Consider the following 20,074-nt stretch of genomic DNA (forward strand, 5'->3'; position numbering starts at 1 on the left):
CCTGTCTACGTGGGTGTCTGTTCCTGTGCATCATTAAATCACAAAAAATACGCACCAGATTCTCCAGCGCCACTACTTTTCAGGGGCCTTCCAGTGGCGTATTGGTAATGTCATCGCTTGGTAATCAAGGGGTTCCGGGTTCAATACGTAGTGGAGGCTCATTGTAGTTCGGATCCCACTTTACACTGTATGTCCAGTTCCGATTAGCCAATCTGTGCATGAAGTGGATTCAAAACAACCACTCAAAGTTTTTCAATGTCCGCTTCCATTTTGCATTCATCGAGGTGTTAAACGGATGACATCCAATCAACAGCAACCCAGAAGAATGAAGGCTACCCTATTGTAATGCACTCACCGCAGTAGCGCACGACCTCGTTGCTGAGGTTTGTCCGGAAACGTGTTAAAAAGATTAAAAGTGTTACTCACCAATTTGTGTTAATGTCCGAGATAGTTTTCGCGGCGGAGGTATTTCTGTTCATTTAATCGATTATTCATGCAGATGAGGCAAGTTGGTAAACCAGCGATGCAGATTTTGTTTTGATTCCCGAATCCTGTCTGGCACCTGGCCATCGAAACCTGTTCTTCCAAGCGATGCTACTTTTCACGCTTGCTTCTTGTTCTTCCATTACAACATTTAATTCTTTTTCGAGGGAATTGCATTTGGCCATTAGATTTATCATCCGGTAATATTTGGTGTCTTATTCTGTGTTTTAACCCTATAAATAGGGTGACCATAATATTTTGACCCAAAAACGGAACATCCCAAGATCAGTTTAGTCCCCCTGAAAAATCTGTTGGGCCTAATTATAAAATTATTGCTATTATTAACACATTATTATTATTTATTAAAGAATAGGTAAAAGGGTAAAGTTCCCCGTACATATAGCACCGTGCCATGAAGACATATTTCTTAAAGGATGGATCATATAAATCATACATCGTAAACAGTAAATGAAATATGATCTCCAGTTCTCAAAAGGTATTAATTGTTTTAATACTGGTATGACTTGCATACTGTTGCTTCTGATCAATCTTTGATGTTAGTCCTACGCTGACGTTGAGTAATGCCAGAAGAATTTAGCAGAAGAACCAATCTTCTTGAGAGCAGCTTTAGTCTTCATCAAACGTTTCCCGAAAACCTTACCCCACATATCAGACACGGAACTCTAGAATTTATTTTGAGTTTGTGTCAAGACGTAGGAACTTCAAATTCTTGTTGCAATTCCGTAAAGAAAGTACATGCTTATTCACTGCTCTACAAATATCGGAACACACACAAAACAATACACCTTTTCTAGCATGAAATGTTTCACAAATTTAGACTTGGTTTTCAAGATAACTAAACTTTTAAAACGGGACAAATAGTGGCTTTTTGATAATCTGGACGATTGGGACACGCCTCTGAAACGGTACGTATGGTCACCCTATCTAGAAAGCTAGGTTTCGTCCAATTGACGACGCTTAAATACAAAGAGGTAGAGGGAGATTATTTCCGTAACATCTTTGGCAGTTATGCATTTGAAGCTTCGGAACGAGTCACAACTCTCGAACCAGCCAATTAACCAAGCGAGTCGTTGACGTCATCTCAACCCAGAACCTATCGCTAAGCCCCTTGCTCAGGTTCTACACGCCCACTAGGCTCGCTAGACAGACTCGCGCAGTCCGCTGGAGATGTTCCGAAAGTAATTCGACTCTATCTCCCACCCTTTCTTATCACATGATGCGCTTGGCACCCTCGGTACCCTTCAATTGGCCTTGAACTGTGAAGGGAGTGATACTGTCTGGGTTGAATTGCTGTCCGATTGACAAATTATTTGACATTATTTTGTCTGCATAGTCGTTCTGACGAAGCATTAGCTTTAACGTAACCAAATTTGCCATATCTATTTTTTGTTTCGACAAGGGAAAAACAATTGTGTTATTCAAAACAAAACTAAGAAATGTGTTTTTGCTGCTTTAGACAACTCATGGCACAGAATCTATCTATCAAACTTTCAAATAACCTATGATAACCATGAAGGTAATGGAGGATGGCAAAAATGTATTGCAGCCATTGTTCCAAAGCAATGTGTGAAGAATACCAAACAAATTGCTATTTTAAATGCAGCTATGGACGTTAAATCATGTCAAAACTTTTCTGTTTGTTTCTAATATTACAAGAAACAAATTTAATGTGCCAATAAAACTCTTCCTATAAAGCAAAAGAGTAAGGTGGTCAAAAAGTGTTTAAAATGTATTTGGATAGTTAAAGGAGGCAAGTTTTTTAGTGTTTCGAAATCGCGAAGGAACACGAATTATGTCATTTTTTTTTTTCAGAATAGCACCGAATTTTACACTTTAACGCGAAATATGCAATATTAGCATTAGCTTTAACGTAACCAAATTTGCCATATCTATTTTTTGTTTCGACAAGGGAAAAACAATTGTGTTATTCAAAACAAAACTAAGAAATGTGTTTTTGCTGCTTTAGACAACTCATGGCACAGAATCTATCTATCAAACTTTCAAATAACCTATGATAACCATGAAGGTAATGGAGGATGGCAAAAATGTATTGCAGCCATTGTTCCAAAGCAATGTGTGAAGAATACCAAACAAATTGCTATTTTAAATGCAGCTATGGACGTTAAATCATGTCAAAACTTTTCTGTTTGTTTCTAATATTACAAGAAACAAATTTAATGATATTAGCCAATTTTAATTGCCAATAAAACTCTTCCTATAAAGCAAAAGAGTAAGGTGGTCAAAAAGTGTTGAAAATGTATTTGGATAGTTAAAGGAGGCAAGTTTTTTAGTGTTTCGAAATCGCGAAGGAACACGAATTATGTCAATTTTTTTTTCAGAATAGCACCGAATTTTACACTTTAACGCGAAATATGCAATATAAACTGGGGATAACACTTAAAGAGAACTTACCTGAAGCGCTTTCTGTCATTTGTAGTGTAGCTGGTGATAGTTCGATTCATAAGAGATTATCACATTTCATTTATTGCAGTTTGGCGCAGACATGATTGAGTTTAACCTCGTCCTGAAATAGAATTCGCTCAGGGGTATCTTCCCAGAAGGGAAATTTCGTAGGAACGGGAAAATTTTCAAGGAGAAGCACCTGTTGTGTTTCGGAGGGGGGAGGTCGTGTATGTGTGTGTACACAGAACCATCGAAGAGGGATTTTTTGGCATTGTTAACCCTAGCAATACCAAGGGGGGGCCTCTCAGGCCCACTGATTCATTTTTTGCGTATTACATGTATATCCATCAATGTAAAAATTCATAAAAAATAGTAATTGTTCTTTCCAATATTTAGAATGACATAGTGTGTTTTTTCACAAAAATGTTCATTAAAAAGTTACTTTATTGATACTGTTTATGGGCCTCAAAGGCCCACCCCTTGGTAATTCTAAGGAAAGATTTCGCAATGATGTTTTAAAGGTATTTCAATACATGAGAGGATATATTCAATTGCTAAACTATAGTAACAATTTGAAATAATAGTAAAACAGTGAATGTATGGGTAGTAGAAAAAGAAAAAGAAAAGATAACTTTTCTAGAATTTTGCACAGTTTAAGCGTTGTTCCAAGTATCAACATTGTAATTGAAGAAAATTAATAAATGTTTACAGTGATTTACTATAATTACTTAAAATTATTATGTAATTTATCTATCATGTATATTCCATAACAAAACATGAAAGTAGTGTCTAATTAGTTAACTTATGTGTACAAATGACAGAAAATACACATCAGTCCAGTTCAATTGAACTTTCATTCATGGTCCTCTGAGCCCCCCCCCCCCCCCCCCGGTAATCCGTGTAACAAAAAATACCTTGGTATTGCTAGAGTTTTAAGGAATGTGATGTGTGTGATTGTGTAAAGATTTGGGTGTTATCATTCAATAAATATTTCATGGTCATTTATCACAAAGGTAAGCCATAAAACTAAAATTTGTCTAAATTTTCCAGAACTAGAAGAACGTGAAAATCATAAGTAAAAATGCATCTAAAAATAACAGATTTTAAATTAATAACACCGAATTTTGCCGCGAAAAATAACACCCAATTGCAGTAATAAATAATATCGGAATCCAGGAGGAAATAAAACTAAAATTTCACGTCGCTTCCTATAACTTTTAAAGTAAATTGTTGTGGAAACTGTGGCAGAAACAAATCTCTGTGGTTACCAACACAACAATATTCTCCCCCGCAGGATCCTTCTGAGTGCAGACGTGAATTTTCATACAGCGCGAACGCCTGTATTGTTTCGTGCTCACCTGGCCATGAATGTTAATTACGTGACGTCACGTCGTGGTTGTGATTTCTTCGCTACGTTGGAGGAGGATTCTTCTTTGTTCTTCTCCTTTTTAGAGGACGTCTTGGACAAGTACTGCTAGAAATTTGCACATATTTTCATAGAAAACAGAAAGGAATTTCAGGAAGGAATCTTCGACTGGTACTCATGGAAGGAAGGTGTTGAATATGAATGGTGGGTTCATTGTTTAGAGGACGAGATAAGAAAAGAAGTTACTTTCATTGGAAACTAAAAATATTTTCAGTAATAGGATTATCCTGGTAAACTGTGTAGCTAGAAGGTCCGAAACACTCACATCCCTGAAAGAGTTCCATCCTCTGAAATGAAATAAAACACTTGTAAAGTATTTGTTGTATATTATGAGTAGGACTAGGATTTTCATGACTTCGCATATTTTTTTTTGGTAGGCGTGATGTGTTACCTAAACATATAGAAATTCATATTATGAAGAAACTAATTAAATCAACGTGCTTTTTAAGAGCATATTTTGTCGTATTTGGCCATTTCTGCGTGATAGAGCATATTTTGATGGATTTTCTGTCATATTCAGCATATTTTTAAGAAATATACAGTCATTTTCCAAGTGGATTCGTTCTTACTCCCATGTTCACGCGAGTTTTTTTTTTTTTTTCCTGCAGCGAAATCTTTTTTCATTTTTATTTGAAAATTTACAGAGAGTATTTATTGTACATTGTAATTTAGGGTCCATAAATTGAACTAATAATACTACGTATGTGAAAATATATCAGCATATATTAGCCTATTGAGGTTTGAAACAGTCCAGTTATAAGGGCATATTTTTCAAATTATAGTGCATATTTTGTAAAATTTTAGGTCATAAAAGCATATTTTATTTTGGATATTTTGGTGATTTTTAGGTCATACAAATCCTATCCCTAATTATGAGTTTTAATTATTTTCACTCAATTTTCGAATGAGACGAGATACATTTGTTTTACAGTGTTTTGAAAATTAATAACATTACAAACGTGTATGAGTTGAAACTAACAACATTTTTATTCAATAAATCTTCCATTTCTCAATTTATTTTGACATTAATTTGCGTAACAGAACAGCTGTTTTTATACAGATTTTAGTTGTCTTAAGTAGATATAAGCTAATTAATGAATATACGCTCTATTTTACCAATTCATATAAACATATTACCTATTCATAGAACATAAGGCCAAGAAAGGAAAAAAAATACATGTACTGATGGTGTGAAGCTCTGCAAAAGGAAACGTGAAATGTAAGCACATTTCTTTTGACTTAAAATTTAATAATTTTTATGGGCAAAAATGGCAAACATTTTGTGTAGAATAAACAAAATACTAATAATGTTGAACAGTAAATAGTGTCATTACCATAAACATGGCAGATGATATTCAGCAAACTATCATTAAAAAAAAATGCCAAAATTCAACTACAAAGGCTATAAAAAATAGGTTTAAGTTACAATTATAGAGTACACCCAGAATGTTTTATTTTCACTGGTACAAAAGGTACTGAGATTATTATAGTTTCATTAACACACTCAACAAACATTTCCATAGTAGGTTCATGCAGTATCACAAACAGAAAAATGAATATTTACGTGTATTTTTTTATTTGCTTTAATCAAACTGTTCAAATATTTCACAGGCCCGTTTACCAGAAAAGCCTTTCTATATAATACAAACATATATCTATGGTGCCAAAAACCACACAAACAATTTTAAACACGTTTTTTAAATAATAAAAATCATGATTTTTATCGACCCTGATTACGAGCAAACAGAGGTACAGAACTGAACGCACAGACAAGTTCTCGCGTAACTTCGTTTTTCTCTTTTTTGTAAACTTTCTTACTTGTCTCTGGAGAGAAAAACTCCTGACTAAAAGAAAGCTTTTGACATTTTGGGCCAAGACATCTTCACCCACTTTCATGCTGTTGTGTAAGCAGAAGACTAGAGACTCTCTCCAAAATCCACAGCGATTCAATTTGCAGCCCTTCAGCTGTGATCCATCCACGTCAGCGCACACATCACACTCCGCTAATGTTTAATATCCGTCTACATTGGCAAAATGTTTAGTTTGATTTCACTAAAAAGAATGCTGCATATTCCTTGTCACATTTTTAAATCTAATGGTCCGTGCAGTTGATTCCTTTTATAATGTCCACGAGAAGTATGACGGGGGTCCCCGGGTTCGAATCCTGGGTAAGATATGGGTTTTTGTTTGTCCTGAATGTGAAAATAAGGAAATTGAGTAAAACGAAGACGAAGAAGTGCAGATGCTGTGTTCGAACATTGTAATCCATAACTAAAGTTCAAATCACCAACCCTGAGACCTTCTGAAAACAAAACCACGTGCATGCAGAAAGCATTGCAAACTCATAGAAGTAAAATAATCCACAACAAAAATCCAGCGTTGTTACAGGATTCATTCCGTAAGGTAAAACAACGACCAATTTGTAGTATGGGATACGCTGCCGCAAATGACGTCTCACTTTAAAGCCAATGCTCTTTCTTTTGTACTTATTGCTTCACCTTTATGGTTAACTTTTTGCACCAGTAATCATTTCCCATAGGTGGGCGCGGTGGCTCAGTCGGTAACGCGTCTGACTACCATGCTAAAGGTCCCGGGTTCGATCCCCGGCCGGTTCAAATCCGGGAACTTTTCTAACGATGGAAGCGGCCCCGGCACCCACCCAGCGTCGAATAACATGGGTACCTGGGGGAAACCCTGGGGGGTAAAGGCGGTCAGGGGCGTGATGCTGATCACATCACCCCCACTCACGACCGGATCAAGGAAGTGTGGGGCGTTACCCCCACACCCCCTATACGCCTTCATGGCGTGGTGTTATGCACAGGGGAACACTTTATTTTTTAATCATTTCCCATAAATTTGGCTTCTTTCTTGCATGCGAATTCAATATATTTTACTTGCATTTTTTTAGACAAAATTATATAACATGGTAATGTATATTTCTAAGGTTTGATATAGATAGGAGTGTATTTGAAATTTGTTTGTAGATTTTATGTAAATAAAATATATAATGGGCATAAACAACCACATGCAATGCTGTAAGTCCAATAAATATATTGATGATGATGATCAAAACAAGACAAAGAAAGTTCGTAAATTTATTGCGGTTGGAAACTTTGACAAGCATCCTAATAACGATTTTTGTTCCGCCAAATATAGTGCACTTCGTAAAATAACTTGGGGACATGGCAAGGCAAGATAAGTGTGAACATTTTGTAGGAATATGCATTGTAACTTTCAATGAGCTTAGAGAATTGTGTACATAATGATATTTTATAACATTGGTTATTTTCTAAAAATAATCATGTGAACAGCAAGGAAGTAGTGCCACTTTCAACATGGCGAGTTCTATGCGTGCGGGAAGGTCTCCGTGTTCAGTGAATCGGTGAGACGGTTTGTTTACAGAAGGTCTAAGGGTTGGTGATTTACACTTTACCCACCAGGTATCTGATTCAAGATAACTGTGAACACTATAAATGTGTAATTACTAGCATTTATTAACATTTCCTGGATCCTCCAGGATATATTACTGGCTCCCGGGAACGTGGGTGGGAAAGAAAACTTTAAGAAACCCTACATCTCTGTAGCTTGTAATTGATTTCACAAAATTAGTTTTTATTTTTTCTTATTTTCAATCCTAGGGGATTTCCGTCATTTGTACATATTATTTTTGTTTTTTTTGCTCATATTAAATGCATGACTTACTTGAAAAAGTCTGAAAATGGATATCGATATTTTTACAAATGTTCAGATACGCGAAGAAACTGTCTCAATTTTGAAGCTTTTACTGTGAATGAAAAAGTTTGTTTCCTCGTGTTAAGAAAAGAAATGAGTAGCGTTCATATGCAATGCTCAGTTGTGAATGCTCTGTAAAAAAAGGATCAGCTAGTTGATGATCTGGTGAATAATCCCTTGCACTAAAATAATTTCATACTTTATTTATTTATTATTAAACACAACAGGCGAATGCCCAATTACAGTGTTCTACATTTCTTGCTTTGAGTTTGTAAATGTACAGTTTGATAATAAATATTATTGTGCAGAAATATAAATAAACATAAAACATGTCAACGCTAAATTATATGTGTATACAACAGTTAACAAAGCGAGTTATAATAATACATGTTAATTGAAAAGAGTGGAATCCTACATGAATACAATATTTCAATTATTACAATGCACAACGTACATCTTTACACTCAGTATTTCAGATCTTTACCACCATGTACACAAAAATATATATATAAGGAGATACTAATATAGTATATTATAAATTACATAAAATATAGAAATAAAATAAACACAGTATAAATCAAGGATAGAAATTATTTACCTTGAAGAAATACATTAATTATGTATTGGTTGGGACATCAACCTTACCATCAAGAAGATCTAATCTCTCATGTGGGTGTCAGATATAAAATATAGGTTCAGTTTGTATAAACAGATGATCTAGCACTTTCGTATTACGTAACTGAGCAACCTACATTTTTAATGTATTATCTTCTCTTGACATTATAAAATTCACTAGAATGCGAACAAGAAAAATTTTCAAAAGGCTCTTGATTCGTGGTTTGAAGGAAATTGGATCTTGGAAGTTTAAGTAGCCGAAGAGAAGCACGAAGAAACCTTTCCTTTTGTGTGAAATATTAAATGTTTGCTCAAATAGCAAAAAAGAAAGTATTAAGTTAGGATATTTTATTTGTACAAGCGACACGGACCTGCATGACACGTTTTGAAATACGACAATAAATCATGCAACACAATGGTTGCGCAAATTCATGAATATGTAACTTATTGTATTTTATTACTGGCAGTGAGAACTTTCGTTTTGTTTCCCCTTGAACCTAGTTTGTTTCGAGCGCAACATTCTTGTGTTTGAATGTTGAATAACGTTATTTATTTGTTATATAACTAGTGTATATATCATCATGCATATTATACGAACAAGCTCGAAAGAATATCTGTCAGATTTAAGTAAAAAGTAGTATGTTGGTGGCCAGTACGTATACCGAACTTATTTGAAGGCAGTAAATATTTAGTTTTTATAATTGCTTTATATAACATTAATTTGATGTGTGTATGTCTAAACAAAAGTTAACGTAGTATAATGACTCCTTTGTTGAATAATTATTCATTATTAATTATCAACTGGATGTAACATTCGTTTTTGTTATTTAATAAATATTATTATTATTTATCTATTGGGCACTGATTTGCCTGTCAGGACGGTTGCTTTCATACAAAATTTAAGCGATCTTAACTACAGGTATGCTAGATAATGAATACATGTTTTTATATCTATTCTTATACCGTATTTTTACCTATTCATATAAATAATAGCAATGCAATAGTAATTTATATATTTTAATTAATATTTTTAATTGAATATAATTATAACAATTATTGTAATTTAAACGTCAATATTATTCTTATTTCTGAGAGACTTGGTTCGGAATCCCCTCCCCCTGAAATAAATTTCTAAATACGTGCCTGGTTGGTTGCAAGGCCGCCCCCAGGATTTTTTATCGGGGGGGGGGGCAGCAGTGTTAAAAGTAGGGGGAAGAGTGGTGTGATGTTCGAATCAGGACTTGAACTTTACCTACTGTGGTAAAGAAGAAGGGCTTTCTATTCACTGGCGTCGAAGTGAGAGGGTGCAAAGAGACATTGCCCTTCAAATATTCCATAAAAATACAACATGGATATGCATTGTGCACTATGCTTCTCCCAGTAATTGATAAGTAACAACATGATGATTCTATTTGCACGCCGAATCACAGCTCCCATTTATGTCCCTCTAAACCATATAGAGAGTTAAAGACTGTGACAGTAGTCAGGTTCTGTGGTGGTGTGGTCTGTCAAGCTCTTCGATTCAGGGGTTCTTGGTGCCTTATCTACGTGAAATCTCCCATCTTCATCGTCGCGAGCCACCAGAGATGTTAAAAAATACCTCAAATATGGACTGTGTATGGATTGTAATGCATGTAAACGGTGTAGGATAAGCGTTTGTGAAGGTTAAGATTCCAAACTCAACAGGTAGTATCAGCACTGAATTGTTGCGAAGGAACAAATTATCATGCTGGCTTGTCTGGAAGGAGATTACACAAGAACAATCCAAATAACACTGCTGTGTGTGTGTGATTTTTCTTGCAGGGAGTAAACCTATCGTGAAATGGATTCGATTTAGGGCATCAACCTCGCCTTGCCGAAGTACAAACGAATGTGCCATGGGTAAATTCCTGGTGCAAGCGATCGCACCTTCTGCAATAGGGGGAGGTTCACCCAGTGGAATTTCTTTTTTATGACCTCAGTGGAAACCCTTGTGGGTTGCAGCAATGGAGCAGTCATAAATTTCTTTGCCGCTTGTGATTCACTGCAAATCCCCAACAATCATTGATATAGACTGAATGTAATGGGCCTGATCAGTATTGCCAACTCTGAAGAAGAAAAAAGTCCCAATGAATGTTAAACTTATACTGCCAGGTATATGCAATTTTATTGTTATTAAAGCGTATTGTTTATTAATAGACTATTTATTTATTTGAACACTGCTTTTGAGTTCGTAAGGTTACATGATTTAATGACGAGAAATATTTTTGAAGTCAAAAGTTTAATTTTCGTACTATGCTGCGAATTAAGTAGCCTTGGATTATAATCTCGAGTAAGACAGTAAAGTGATATAGGATTAGATCTGGCATAGGACATATTTCAGTGGTTCAGATGTAATTTTAAACTCGGTTTAAATGTTCATTTTTCAAAGCTTTTCTCTTCATTACAGTACACGGTTCTTTTTTAAACAATTCATCCGTTCTTTATTGATGGTAAATTACTGGAGGATGTTCAAAGACCTACATTATATTTTTCTAAGAAAAGTAGGCACTTTTCAACGATGTGAAGCAACGACCAACTTTTCATGTATTTTTTTTATATTTTACGTCGCCTTTCTGCCTCATGACGATGATGATGAATAAATGAAATTTATGAAGGGGCCTCAGAAAAAACACTTCTACTCTCGCCAGGTCTCTCGACGAGACAACCAGTTCTAAGTTAAGATTACACAGGACCTCGCCAATAGCGCAGTGGTTAAAGCTGTCGACTTTTAAATAAGGGGTTCCACTTTGATTCCAGCTTGATACATCTTGCACAGTGGTTCAGAACCTATTTTATACTTTATTTATTTATTAAGGCTGTGGAGCCTTTTCTTCCATTTGACCATGTTTACACAATTTTTGAATGTGAAAGTTAGCAGTGTACATTGAAAAAAAACAATATAAAAATTACAAAGAAAAATTACACACATACACTCATATATTACTGACAATAATATGGAATTTGAAATGGTAGAATTTTGGGTTGCAGCACTTTTCTGCGTATACAGGCCCGTAGCTAGAATTGATCTCCGGGGGGGGGGGGGGCTCACGGGTTATCAGGGGGCTTTGTAAACCAAGTCCAATTTTCAAAAGTTTAACAGTATTAAATGAAGCTAAATTATGGGGGGGGGGCATTAAGTTATATGAGATTTAGAAATATCATACAAATACTATATTTTTTCTATATAGTTTTTTTTAAGTGTTGACTGCTAATGAAATCATCCCTTACTGCACGCTCCATACTACCTTTGATCATACAGATATTTATATCACACAAGAAAAAATGCACAATATTCAATCATAGTGCCTACCGTACATTCCACCGCCGGCGCAAGCAATGAAACTGCCCTTCGTTCCGAAAACTTGGGAGCTGTTTACCTTTGACACAGATGCAGAGGGAATTTGCATGATGTCATCAAAGTCACAGATTTCTGTCTAAGTGAGAGGTCGCAACAGGGGCAGTGAAAGTACAGATAAAGAAGCTGCCCTGTGAAAGAACCTTCCAGAGTCTAGAGAAAAGAATCTTCTAAATACTTGCAGCTACTTATACTTCTTACAAATAAGATGAAGAAAGGCCGAGTCTCCTGCCACGCACGTGTCAGCAGTAAGAATATGCGTCAAATTTGCTCCTGCCACGTAATACGTCTTCTAAGAGGATGTTACAAATCTTAAGAACAGATGTAGACGAGAAAAATGCCAGTTTATGATTAGTGGGAATGAATGTACAGGTAATTTAGAACCTTTTTCTTTAGAAAGCATTTAGCGATATTATTTTAATGCTAACAGAACCTAACCTAACTACGAGAGCATTTAGGTTTATATTAGAAGAATGCTAAGGGACCTAATCTTAAAACATTTATGTGAAAGTAATCGCTACAACTTCACAGTATGTGTTACAGACGTAATTGCATACATAGCATGATGAAATCACGATAAGACAAAGACCGAGTTTGCTGCCACGTGCAGCTCTTTTGAGGTTCCAGCAGAAAAAGAACGTGGCAGCAGACACTGCCATGAAGAAATGTGCTAGCTGTTGTTCATGTTCTGTGAATTTATCCTTCACCAAAGTTGTGAGCAAAATAATATCTGCTGTCTACATTTTCACTCTTCACTGCAAACAAATTACAGAAAATAAGTTTGCCTAATGTCAAGGGGGCTGAAGGCAGTGCCAGGGGGGGGACTAATGCCAGTTCCAAGGGGGGGGGGGTCAGCCCCTGCCTGGCTACGGGCCTGGCAATATAACAAATTCAATTTGTGCCTAGTAAAGTGTGTTTCGAGTTTCGAAGACAATCCCGGGGATAACTATACTATGTTGGCAACCCTGATCATGCGCGCCGACTACGTGGGTGCTCCGGGGCTCGAGCACCCACATAAATAATCTTGTGGGTGCGCCGCACCCACAAGATTTTTAGTTTGATAAAAACAAAATAAAATAAATATTTCTCACTTGCCATTATCAAAAAATAATAAGCAATTAAAACATTGAGATGGGACAGACTTTGATAAAGACAAGCTAGCATTGCACAGGGACATGTTTCTAGATGTGTGCAGAACGAACATAGAAAAAGTGGCCAACTTGTCAGACATTACAAATATTTTAAGTAGAGAAAACAGTGGTCCCATGCGTGAAATGCTCACATAATTTGTGAAGTTTGTACGGGTGATTTTAACTATACCTGTTACATCTTGTACCTCTGAGCGGTCATTTTCAGCACTTAGACGATTGAAAACGATTTTGCGGTCAACAATGACCCAAAAAAGATTGAATGATTTGGCAATTTTGCATGTTCATAAAGAAATGACTAAAAATATTGACATTACCAAAATTGCAAACAAATTCATAAGTGCAAATGTCGTAAAAAGGAATGTGTTTCATATTGAAAGTTAACATGTCATGATTATTATTATTATTATTTGGTACATAAAGTTAGTCATTTTGTAGTTTCTGTTCACAACATAATCCTTGCATCGTTATTTCTACAATACAATTAAAATTATTTGCATTTATGCAGATTTTTCATTTTAATTTGTATGAATGTGGTATTTTCTTTTAGTAACGTGTTGATAATATCATTGCCTCTTCCAATCATTGTGCATGTAAGTTGTTTAAAGTATACAATACTTGATAATTACAGATCTAACCGCCATTGATATGCACCCACAGAAATTTTGGAAAGTCGGCGCCCTTGACCCTGATTGTGGAATTTTCGTACCCGGTTGTTTCCATAGTGCTCAATCCCGAACTAGGTATTTTTTGTGTGTATCCCTGGAAAGATTCGCGAATAGAATTGTGAGGGGGAGGGACTTTTTCAAGCTTCATCACACGCAAACCCGTTTCGATTTTCGCCCAATATGTCGATTGCCCCCTTCCTTCGACCAGTGCGATGTGTAAAGAGAGACCCGTTTGTCACGTCTTTGGGTTTAATCCCGTTACTTTCCCCTTCTGCATATCCACGCCGAGGCATGGGCCAGGTCATTCACACAAGTTGGAACGGAGGAGACCCCTCCCCCCTCCCCCTCCTCCACCTGTTGATGCTTTGGAATCTTCGCCCAGTGCAGCGCGAGGAGGCCAGCAGTGGAACTGAATCGCCCCGAGACCAGTGTTGCCATCTTCTAAGGGCACAATTTCCCTTTTACACGTGCAAAAATATCCCTTTTCCCTTTCATGTAAAGAAATCTAATACAGTAGACTCGCGATTAACCGAGGGAGTGGTTGGAAAACATCGCGCTTCATAACGCACCCCCTGCTTGTTTACTAGTGAGTTGGAGTCAAGTCACCGTCAGCGCTGCACGTGTTAGTTACATTGTCGGCGTATCCGATTGTTACGGTGGTGTTAAGTCTATGTAGGCCTATTCTAAGCGGAAAAAGTAATCTTCTCATTTATGTTGTACTAGTAATAAATAATTACTATACAGTTTTAAGTGTTGGTTTCGTCATTTACGACCTATTAGCACATTATCTCCGTATTATCCGAGTTTTTCCGTATCCGAGGTAGTCTCGGTCCCAATTAGCTCGGATAATCGCGAGTCTACTGTAAGTATTAATACTAGTTGATGAGTTGGTGTTTTAAGTCCACTTTAATGACAGTAAGGTTAATCTTACAGTACAAAGTGGGGTCCGATACCTTCACCGGGTATCAAACCAGGGACCCCTTGATTACAAGGCTAGCACTACGCCATCGGGAAGGTCCTTATTAATACTAGTAATATTGTTTAACTTTTATAAGTCCACTTTATGCATAGATAGATTAATCGGGACTGGGCCTACAGTTTTAAGTGGGTCCCGATGCCCGAGATCCCTTGATCACAAGACTAGTAGTATTTTTATTGGTCCATGTTCGTATACAGGTTATGAAGGGGGGACCCACTCGAATACATTCAAGGGTATGCGCTTGATGTTCTGGTTTCTATAGACACATACCAGGATGTCAGTTTCCTCCGAATATTGGTTCCCCAGTTTTTTTGTGCACAATGTAATTGTAGATTTGTGCGTAAAAATAAACCGAACCTTACGGATCGAGAATGCCGGCATGTGCGCCGTGTCTCGCCGTCTGCAGTCACGCACTATCTCGGCCCAGAGCGAAACTGAACGCATTAATTCATACATGCTCAGATGTTCCAGCTTCGAACCCTGTTGCAAGCATGAAAGTTCAATTGTGTCTGTTCCACTGTCCATTTCATAACTTCATCATTCATCCTCATCGTCGCTATTAATTTTGGACGTAGAAAAGCGACGTAAAATAAAAATATAAATAGAAGTATACGATTATATTCAACGTAGTGAAAATAACAACAGCAAAAAACTGTAACATAATATGTATTCCGTACTAGTATAGAGTCTAATGTCTTCAAATTTCACTGACTTCTTAAAATATTTTTCCATTTCGCATAACATTTCCTGCAAAAGGGAAATTTCCCGTCATGTGGCAACACTGCTGCCCGAGTCGACTTGGAAACTCCAGGCCAGGTCGCCTGCCGCACGTGTAAAAATGTTGGCGGACCGCCGCGTGTTTCATCTTGATAGCCATTCTCATGAGACTACAATGATGAGTTGTTATGTAACTAGCTTGTTTTAGTCGTTGGTGGAGTGCGCTGGATTTTCAGGTTACGCATTCTCAGTGTTTATTATATAACAAGACATTTACCTCGATGTGTGTTTGTTTAGAAATGAAACTATAATTAAGCAGCCCACACACTTCTCCAAGGCATGTAGGCAGTGGAGAACCAAAGTTTAGATTTCGTTTCTGTCGCCTTTCTGGGGGGGGGGGGTTTCTTGACGGATCCGAATCTCTGCAGGTGGCAACACTTCAATAAATTCAATTCCGGTCCAGGGGAGAAAACAGCAAGCGTAAATGAGAATCTGGAATCTTAATTGGGGTAATCAGGTCTACATGTTTCAAACATTAACAAAAGCAAGCCAACATAATCATATAGTGCGCATAAAAATTGAAACCTCTGCACATTTTATTGAAATGTACAAACCACCATCATCGCCAGAACTTCACGAGGATAAGAAATAAAATTGAATTGAATCTGTGTGAATATTATTGTCGTGACTAATTCTAGCGGTTGGCAACATTATGCTCGCCAGCTGATGAAACGTCGGTTGTAAAAAACTAGAGAGATAGTGCCATGCTTAGCACCAGTGAGCATCATGAACAGCCTGGTCAACAATCCTAAAAAACAGACATTCTAGCTGCAATCATGCTGTGTGTGTGTGATCATATTATGTACGTGTTAGTGTAGTTTGTGTTTTAAAACAATACATCAAGTGTGTTATTTTATTTGCAATTACAAAACTACAATTATCATACGTGTCTCGCATTCGAGCGGTCGAACCAGTTTTACAGTTCAAATATCAGAGTTTTAGTTAAAACATCATGGTCCTCCGTCAGTTATTTAAAATGTTCGAGAAACAATTACCACAATACACATCCATACACAAACAATTATTTAGATTGTCAAACTCCAACTGAACCCTTTAAGTTTTTAAGTTTATTGTTAAGAAAGTAATAAAATTAATTGACAATGAAAGTTAATGTCATAACACAGCATAAGGTTCCCACATAATGTAGTAATCACTGTAATCAGTGAAAGCATTTGAAGTTCATCACACAAGATGAAAGGAAAATCAAATAGCTTTGTATAATTTGCTGTTGTCCTCTGAAGATCCCAATTTAAGTTTTTAAAGTTATTCTGTAACTTGAAAGCGCAATTCTTTCGAGATATTGCATTTGTTAATCACCTGAATGTAAGTTGAAGCGTGTCCAACTACAAGAAAAACTTAACTTCTTTTGTTAACCTTAAAATTTCCTCAAAATAATGAGTAGAGTGAAGTAACCATGAATCAGAAATCATTCGAAGAGGGTTAGAGGAACTGGACTGTGGATTATGAAAGGCAGTCTAAACGACGATATCTTTTAGCATCAGTACGCGCCGAGTGTGAAAGACCATTACGCTCTATGGTATAATTAGTGTTACATAAACAAGATTTAATATAAGGTTCGTTTTGAAATCATGTAAATTGTTCCTTAATATCGCTAAAACAATCAAAAAATGATGGCGGAAAAAATAACAACAAAATATTGTTCATCGTTGAGTTTCCTATAATTAAGTAACACATTGCATAGATGGAGAATGAATCGGAAATGTTAAACATAATTTTAAGAACTTTAAGGATTGTTGGTGCATTCTGGGTGTAAAGTGCAGCCAAATGTGAAAAATACGCCGAAAAATATGGCAGCATATCTGCGTTTTTTTTATAAAAGACCACCGCTCCGTATGCAAGTCTCGTATAGTTTTAAGCGCATAATTACATTGACCCAGGACCTGAATGGAAAAGATGGTATAGCAGAACATTTTTGAATTTATAAAAACTTAACAGTCGAAGTTTGTCTTAGTAAATAACCATTCGGGGCTGTATGGAGGATGTGTGAGGAATTTGTGAAGCATGCTCGCCTCCTGCGCGAAGAAATTGGATTACAGCTCTCTGCGCTGATCTGGAGGAATCCATAATGCACCCGTCCGCACAAGACAACTCTCGCCAACTGAGGAAACAGCAGTCGAAGCCCAAAGAGAATAAGGTCGAAGCCGTTCGGTACACCTGCAAACTGGGACAAACACGGTGCCATCTATCGGCAAACATATTTACCTTCGTCGATTAGATACAATGCTACTACAGGAAAGGTATCCTTTTCATTTGGGCATACCTTATATAACTGTTTGATTGAGTTACAGCTATTACGCAATTGATGCACTATTTTATTTTATGCAATTATGGCATTATGGATATGCCAAGTGCAGCATGTGGTAAGAAACCGTGTCAGTTATTCGAGGTATAGTAACTTTAGCTGTTAGCTTATCTGAACATGAAGTGAACTTAAAAATCAAACGGACCTCCAGAATCCACCAAACGAAACTAGCCCTAAACTTTGTCATCAGCTCATCTTTTATGAGCCTCGCGCATAGTCGTGCTGTCCTAATATTAAGATATAATATTTGGGTTTGTCGGTGATGGCAGAAGGTGAACGTGCAGACAGAAACAAAGGAAGGCGGAGGAGCGCGTGCAAGAATTTTGTGGCCTCGGCAGAAGCACCTTTGGCAGGTCATTCAGAGGCAACGGTGTTTGAGAATTTGCCTTCCGACACATACAGGGCGTGGTGTTAATGCGATTAGCTGTTACAGGTTCAGTGGTTCATGTGCTAGGTGTGTGCAGATATTCCTAACATCCATTGACCTAATTCACATCGGTTCCTGGTGTCAGAACATGGCCTAGTCTCGTTTGTGCCGTCTTCGATAGTATACATTCGTCTCGCTCGATATTACAGAAAATAGCTTCTTTATAGTACTGTACTAGTTACTTGTACACTCACCGGTAATAAAACTGGGACACCTATATCCTGAAGGTAACAGTTTCATAGATGGGAGACACATTAAAATCGGATATTTTCTGTTTTGCATGGTTCGTACTTACCAATTGTGTATTGCGAAACATAGTTCAAGGTTCCATTATGCCTTTTACACGAAAACAAACGCAATTTTTCACATTCTGAGTGCTTTTTTTAATTCCTTTCTTCGCTTCCGGAACACACAATATGGCGGGCACATCTTGACTCACGTTGTGGGTATGCAGTGTTTCAACCTTCTGCACCGAAAAATATTTACTATCGTCTTCGTCACCGGTGGAAATTATACATTATGCACGGGTAGCTGACGTATAGCCCGGGTAGCTGACGGATAGCCCCACGGATAGCCCTAAGAACCATTCACGGATAGCCTCACGAACCATTTCCGATAAGGTTAGGTTAGGTTTGGTTACGTTAGGCAAGCATAGTAAAAAAAATGGGGGTGGGGTTGAAACACTGACAGGGGCTTACGTCATCAAACGTACGCAGCATCCGGTTGTCGTAAGGCAAGCAAATGAAAGCAATGGCAATCTTGCGTTTGTGAGATATTTCTCTTGAAAAATTCATGATTTTCCGGTCAAATATATTCCACGATGAAAGAAAATACCTCCATGAACGTTGTAAACCTTGGAGAAACTAATTTCCGTAAGTAGTTTCTTGTGTATAATTGAAGAAATGTGTCTCCGATGTATGAAACTGTTACCATTCCAGAAATACTCGCTTCCTGCAATGTGTTGCCTAACTTGACGGCGATGAGTGAATTTTAGTAGCAAATTTTCAATGGAAAATTCTTCCACTGCAACACACACAACGCCTTACTGGGAAGCGAGTTTTTCAGGAACTATAATTGCCCGATTTCTATCGCCTGTGACTGAAACTGCGTTACAAGTAACAGTACCTATTATGAGGAGTTCAAACTGTAACTAAAGTGTAAATCCCCAACCCTGAGACCTTCTGTAAACAAACCGTCTCACCGATTCGATGTATCACTGAACACTGAGACCTTCCCGCACGCATGGAACTCGCCATGTTGAAAGTGGCACTACTTCCTTGCTGTTCACATGATTATTTTTAGAAAATAACCAATGTTATAAAATATCATCATGTACACAAATCTCTAAGCTCATTGAAAGTTACAATGCATATTCCTACAAAATGTTCACACTTATCTTGCCTTGCCATGTCACCAAGTTATTTTACGAAGTGCACTATATTAGGCGGAACAAAAATCGTTATTAGGATGCTTGTCAAAGTTTCCAACCGCAATAAATTTACGAACTTTCTTTGTCTTGTTTTGATCATCATCATCAATATATTTATTGGACTTACAGCATTGCATATGGCTGTTTATGCCTTTATATATTTTATTTACATAAGATACAATTAACATAAAATCTACAAACAAATTTCAAATACACTCCTATCTATATCAAACCTTAGAAATGTACATTACCATGTTATATCATTTT

The 20,074-nt window shown here is 37.0% G+C and overlaps 1 protein-coding gene across 1 annotated transcript in view; it reads left to right on the top strand.

Moving 5' to 3' along the window:
- The window catches only part of conu (Rho GTPase-activating protein conundrum), a 327,867-nt gene that overhangs the window by 9,410 nt on the left and 298,383 nt on the right, over positions 1–20,074 (top strand). The window lies entirely within an intron of this gene.

This window comes from Lepisma saccharinum, chromosome 29 (assembly GCF_977018435.1).
Source record: "Lepisma saccharinum chromosome 29, izLepSacc3.1, whole genome shotgun sequence".
NCBI classification, from domain to species: domain Eukaryota; kingdom Metazoa; phylum Arthropoda; class Insecta; order Zygentoma; family Lepismatidae; genus Lepisma; species Lepisma saccharinum.